Source organism: Sus scrofa, chromosome 16 (genome assembly GCF_000003025.6).
Source record: "Sus scrofa isolate TJ Tabasco breed Duroc chromosome 16, Sscrofa11.1, whole genome shotgun sequence".
NCBI lineage: Eukaryota > Metazoa > Chordata > Mammalia > Artiodactyla > Suidae > Sus > Sus scrofa.
Window position 1 is genome coordinate 25,530,232 of NC_010458.4, and position 6,884 is coordinate 25,537,115.

At 38.2% G+C, this 6,884-nt stretch overlaps 1 long non-coding RNA gene across 1 annotated transcript in view; it reads right to left on the reverse strand.

The window, feature by feature from the left end:
* LOC106506472 overlaps nt 1-4,410 on the reverse strand; it is a 344,483-nt gene extending 340,073 nt beyond the window's left edge. The window contains exon 1 of the long non-coding RNA XR_002339539.1: nt 3,970-4,410. This is a non-coding gene — a long non-coding RNA (uncharacterized LOC106506472). The remainder of the gene's footprint in view (nt 1-3,969) is intronic.

The window sequence follows — 6,884 nt, forward strand, 5'->3', positions numbered from 1 at the left end:
CTTGCTCAGTGGGTTAACGATCCGGCGTTGCCGTGAGCTGTGGTGTAGGTTGCAGACGCGGCTCGGATCCCCCATATGCCGCAGAAGCGGCCCAAGAGATAGCAACAACAACAACAACAAAAAAAAAAAAAAAAAAAAAAAAAAGGAGTAAATTTGCCCCTTTACCCTCCCCATCACCAGCTATCCTATTCAGCGGCAAAACAAAAACAATTAACTCATTTAATTCAAAAATAGGAATTATAATAATCTACATTTTCTCACCAACAGACAGATTATAGTTTTCTTAATTTAAGTGTTATTTGGAAATTAGAAGAGGAAAATTACTTTTAAATAACCCTTGTATAGAACGAGAAACCAAAATGACAACTACAGACCATTTGGAAAACAACAAAAATAAGAATACCACATATAAAAACTGGGAAAATTCTGCTGTTGGTATAGTCAAAGAAAAAAACTTTAAATGTTTTACTATTAATCTAAAAAAATAAAATAGATGGGCAAAGTACTTAATTCAGGTTAGAGCAAAACAGAACAAAATTTAAGAAAGCCAGCAGAAATAATCAATAAAAATAATAAACTAAGAAATGGTAAAATAGTGGTTAATTAGTTCATAAATAAAGTTGAAGTTAGCTATTTTAAAAGCATAGATTGGGAGTTCCTGTCATGGCTCAGAGGTTAATGAATCCAACTAGGAACCATGAGGTTGAGGGTTCAATCCCTGGCCTCGTTCAGTGGGTTAAGGATCCGGCGTTGCCATGAGCTGTGGTGTAGGTCGCAGATGCGGCTTGGATCCCTTGTTGCTATGGCTCTGGCATAGGCTGGTGGCTACGGCTCCAATTCGACCCCTAGCCTGGGAACCTCTATAAGCCGCAGGTGCAGCCCTAGAAAAGACAAAAATAATAATAATAATAATAATAAATAAATAAATAAAAATAAAAGAATAGATTAAACTAATTAAGAATATAATTTTAAAACAGAGATGAGAGGAGAAAACATATATCAAATTAGGAAAAAAGTCAAGTGACAAAAAAATGGAAAAAAATTGTTTTTAGAAAAAAGTAAAAGATTGATAACCATAGAATAAACTGGAAAAAGTTATCGAAGAAATTCCTTTAAAAAATAATGCATGGCCTGCACAGTTGATGAGAAAATGTTTCTGTTCTTTCAAGTAATAGATAATTCCTTTGCTAGTTAAGTTGTTGAAAAGTATAGAAAAAAATGAAACACACTGTAATTAATTTTACAATCTAAAATAATCCTCACACAGAAATCTGACAGCGTGGATAAAAGAAACTACAAACACATCTAACTTATAAAGCTCAGTATAAAATTTGTAAATAAATTATTAGCAAATGCAAACCTTTAATGTAATGTAAAACATTAAAGGAAAAAACATATTACCACCAGTTAGGGAGCAATCCAAGAACAACAGGCTGGTTCTTTAATACATAAAAGAAAAATCTTTAATGTAATTTAGCACGTTGGTAAACCAAGAGAGTTAAAGAAACCATTTCTTTAGATGCTGAGCTAGCATTGGGAAATAACTAAACATTCATTCTTGACAATTTGAAAATATAATAATTAAATAGAAAAAATGCTCTCAATTCAACAACCAATGGTCAATATCATACCTAATGCCAAAAGACAAGAGGAACTTCCAATGACAAGTGTGCCTGAAGGCACAATTATTTATCACTGTTTTAGAAATCTAACCAAAATTAATAAATAAATTTACATTTAAAAGAAGCAGAGACAAAATCATCATTATTATTTTCATGTGCTGCGATTCTTTACCTGTAAAACCCAAGAGAATCAATTTAAAAGCCTTTTGATGAGCAAAATATCTAAAAATCCAGGTTAAAATAGATTTTTAGCTGCTGGCTGCCCAAAAGAATTCTCTAAGATTATACATTCTACTTCTAAGGTTACGGTTTTCTATACCAGAGCGGTAAACAGAACGTATAAACTATTTTTCTCTAAGCATGACATGAATTTGCACTTGGAATTGCACTCTAATCTTTTTTTTTTCCTTCACTTTCATATTCAGGGGAAGCATTCAGGATTCACTGTCAAAGCTTTCTCTGAGTCTTCTGAGAAAATCCCATCTTAAGTGGCATCATCTATTCAGCAGTCACCAAGATTCATGCCCTCCACAGACTATGTTCCCCACCCTAGAACATGGTAATGTGCACTGAAGATACACAGATGGATTTGATCTCACCCGGCAGAGGGGGGAGGCCGCTCAGAGCCACTTTGAAAGCCTATTGAGAACTGCAGCACCTTTCCTGGGAGGCCTGTGAGCCTGAAGATGCCTGCACAGGCTGCCTAGCCCTACACTTTTTGTGCTGCTGTTACCAGGCCTGAAATCTACTGACAAAAAGGTCATCCAAACACTGACAGGAATCCTCTAGCCATGTGTTTATAAAAGGTTAGTGTCCCTTTTTTTCTTTTCATTCAGTAAATACATTTTCATCATCCCATTTTTATTTACTTTTTCTTTTTTTTTAGCTGAGATAAAACAGCATTTATTCCAGAAAAGCTCCAATTTACAAATAGGTTTAGTTTGATTTTTTTTTTTTTTTTTTTAATGGCCATGCCCAGGGCATACAGTTCGAAAGCCAAGAACTGAATCCAAACCACAGCTGAGGCAATGCCAGATCCTTTGGGACTACAACCTGTGCCTCTGCAGCAAACCGAGCCACTGTAGTTGGATTCTTTTTTTTTTTTTTTTTTTTTTAAGTTTTATTGAAGCATAGTCAATTTACAAGCTTGTGATAATTTCTCTTGCACAACAAAGTGACGCAGTCATACATATACACACATCCATTCTCTCTCTGATTCTTTTCCAAATAGATTATCATCATCCCTTTTTCTAATACTGCTTGTAGAATCCAATCAGTGCTTCTCACATTTGTTTAATCTGCCCTTTCTTCTTTCAGAATCATTCCTACACTGCATTCAGACATGAACTTTCTTATTTTCTCACTTTTTAAAAAATTAGCTCTATCTTGATCTCTACTTTTATTTCCAGGATAAATGCACATCCCTGCTTATAAGCACACTCGATTATTCTCACTGCTTTTGCTTACTATTGGATCATGATGGAATTCAAAATGTTCACAAAACATGGCAAAAAATTAGAGGGCTTTGAATGTGGGGTGCAAGTACCCCTGAGTCATATAAAAATGTTCCAAGGGTAAGCAAACATGGGCAATTTTAAAGCAATGAGTTTCCAGATCCTCAGCTTCATTTTGAGAGGTCAACCTAAGTAGAGACATCTTACTGGACCTTGCCTTTCACAACTATGCACGAAAATCCATATGCACTTTGCATTGGGCATTAAATTTTCCAATAGCTATCACCCATCAACCACCTCTCTACTTGCTTTCTGATTACTATAGACTTGGTAGATTTAGATTAATGAAAACATGCTATGATTAATAATCCTTTTGTACATCTAGTATTCTCAACTTCTTTGGCTGCTTAATTCCACTGAAACCCATCTCATTCCCGTAATCAATAATATTCAGATGCAAAAAATAAGCTAATGTATCCTATTATGAGCTTTTCTCCAGGGGTTGCAGTTAAAGATGATGACATAAGAGGATCCTGAACTCACCTCCTCCCACCAACACACGAACCTACAGCTGTATATGAAACAACTGCCTCTGAAAAAAATCCAAAAACTATCTCCTACACGTCTGACAAGCAAGAGAAGGTCCATGTCAAACCCTGTAGGAGAGGCTGGGACACAATCTCGCTGCAGACCCCCACCCCCATCCAGCAGAGCGCCCCGTAGGCCAGAAGGAACCCCGTAGGCAGGAAGCACCCCTCAGGAGGTGCTTCTCCTGAGAAGACGAGGATTTGAACCCCCTCTGGGCACCTTCAACTTTTAAGAACTGCACCGGAGAGACAAGTCTCTGAAACACCCAGCTCAGAAAACCCACGGGGCTCCGGGCTCAGACTTACCGGACCTCGCAGTTCCCGCTTCCAAGCGGCGGACGGAGAAGCTCCTGGACTTTGCCTGGGAGACGTTCACTTGCTCCTCTTGGAGCTTCAGCCTAGAGGGGCAGGCATTTCATCTAACACTCATTTGGGGACCTGTGGGGAGCGTCCCAGAAGCAGAGACTGGAAGGCGCCATGTTCGCGCGCTCCCTCCTTCCCGCGGGAGCGCCCTCATCACCCAAGATACCTTGTCACGCGCATCTGCAGCTGGGTGTACGCCTGGTGCCCTGGTTTTTGCAACTGCCACCCAAGAGACACATCCACTTTGCCTGGCTCTGGTGACCACTGGAGCTTCTGCTCACAGTCCCTTAGACATATATATATATATGAAAAGGGCTCATGCAGATATATATATAAGCCTTTTTCATATGAGGCTTATATGTTTATGTTTATAATCATAAAACTATGATTATATATGTTTATAATCATAAAAATATAAAAATTTGCAAAGCGTGTTGCTTGGTATCATAATAATAATAAAATTCAATCTAGTCAAAATAAAATTTTTATTACTTAGACACAGAAAAACGTTCATTTCAAATTTTAATTCATATACTTAATTTTTACAAAGCACGTGTAATTATTTTAAGACATCCAAGCATAAAAAAATTACATTAAAGGTGTTCTCATCGTGGCTCAGCCATGGAACCCAACTAGTATCCATGAGGACATGGTTCCATCCCTGGCCTCGCTCAGTGGGTTAAGGATCCTTTGTTGCCCTAAGCTGTGGTGTAGGTCTTAGATGTGGCTCAGATCCCACGTTGCTGTGACTATGGCTTAGGCCAGTGGCTACAGCTCCCATTCAACCCCACAGCCTGGGAACTTGCCTATGTTGCTGGTAGGGCCCTAAAAAAGAAAAAAAAAATTATACTAGACTAAAAATTTGTGGGAGGCATTGAAAGGAAATGAGTTCAAGAAGAAAAGAAATGGTATGTATAAATCTTCCACCATGGAAATAATCTTGTTCACACACATTTAAATGAGGCATTGTGGCTATTGAATTGCTATTGTTTTAATATTACATTAGAAAATTTCTTAAATTATTTGATAGTTTGTTTTAGTGCTTTTTTTTTTTTTTTTTTTAGGGCTGCACCCACGGCATATGGCGGTTCCCAGGCTAGGGGTCGAATTGGAGCTACAGCTGCCGGCCTACACCACAGCTCATGGCAACGCTGGATCCTTAACCCACTGAGTGAGGCCAGGGATCGAGCCTGCAACCTCATGGTTCCTAGTTGATTTGTTTCCCCTGCACCACGACAGGAACTCCCTAGTGCTGGTATTTTTAACTGGCCAGAAATTACGTTATTTTCAACAACATTGCACTTAGAATTCAGATATTTTAGCTGTTAATGTGGAAGAAATTACATATTTTTCAGTATTCTTTTAATTGATGTGCAAGCTAAAAGTTTAAAGTCCCTCCCCCCACCCCAGGCCATGGAAGACTAATGTGTATGTACTCTACTACTCATATTGGTACAAGCTTGGCTGACATCCTTTTGCTCTGTGGCTTTGGTTCATTTCTAAATTTCTCGGTTGGGGCATTTTTGTGGTTGGCATTAGCTTTCCCAGAAATCTAGTGCAGGTAGCTCTGCACCAAGGCCAGACTGATTCCTTTGCACAGTCATTCCTCTAACATGAGGGGAGAAAACATCAGCGCTACAGATCCTTCCTGGCAGGTTTCTCATTTTAGGGTCTCCTGAAAATAATAAGTTCATCAAAAATAACACACACACAGACACACACAGAGCTAAATGAGTCTAATTCTCTATTTCCCTAGCTCTATATTGATGTGGTCTTACTAATGATACGCTCAATTTACATTACTAGGCACAATACTTAACATTCTAGTTTTCAACTTAATGAATTTAAATTTAAGTAGTTTTACATTTTTGTCCTAAATACAGTGAGTGGCTTTGTGTAATGTGTTAGTACTAAGAAAAAGGTCAAAAGATGCAAGGAGGTTGGAATATTAAAGTGGATTTATTATGTAAGAACCCAATCCATGTCTACATTCCCTGGGAGAGTCCAGAGGACACTCCTTTACTAGAGCAACAGAATGCATGGGCAGGTCATGAGGGGAATCTTGTTATTTTTTTATTATTATTACTTTTATCAGGATGTAGTTGATTTACAATGTTGTATTAGCTTTAGGTTTATAGCAAAGTGAGTCAGTTATACATATACATATATCTATTCTTTTGTCCCATATGGATTATTACAGAACATTAAGAAGGTCTTCCTTTGCTATACAATAGGTCTCTGTTAGTTTTCTACCCTACATATAGTAGTGTGCATGTGCCAACCCCATCCTCCCAATTTATCCTGACCTCAAAATCTTTGAGTCTGTTTTTTTCCTACAAACACATTCGATGAAAGAACTTGTTTGAGGGGGATCTTTAAGAAATTTATTTAAGAAACTCAGTGAAGGACATCTTCTGAAATACAGTATTTATAGTAGAAGATGGTACTATGCAACTCTACTCTCTAGTGCCAACAGGTGTGATAGGATTCCAGAATAGCAGAGATGTCAGGTGTTGCCTTTTAATGGCTGACAGCGAGGTGGATGTCATTACCACGTCACAAGTTCAGACGTGCGGAGCAGTAATGTGTTGATTTACTGATAGAATGACAGAAATAATACATTCAAAATCAGACCCAGAAGACAGCAGAAGGCACCAGTAAATTGTATGAAAAGGCAGCCCAGACTCCTGCATCACATACCTTTGTTGTATTAACACCAGCTCAGCTTATCTATAAGGTCTCATGGGGAAATGGGGAGCTGGTCTCTTCCATCCAATTGACAGAGGAGGAAAAACTTAGTTCTGGTGCACAAATGAGTCAGTGTGATGTTGGTGTTTGCAAAAACGGACTTTTGTATC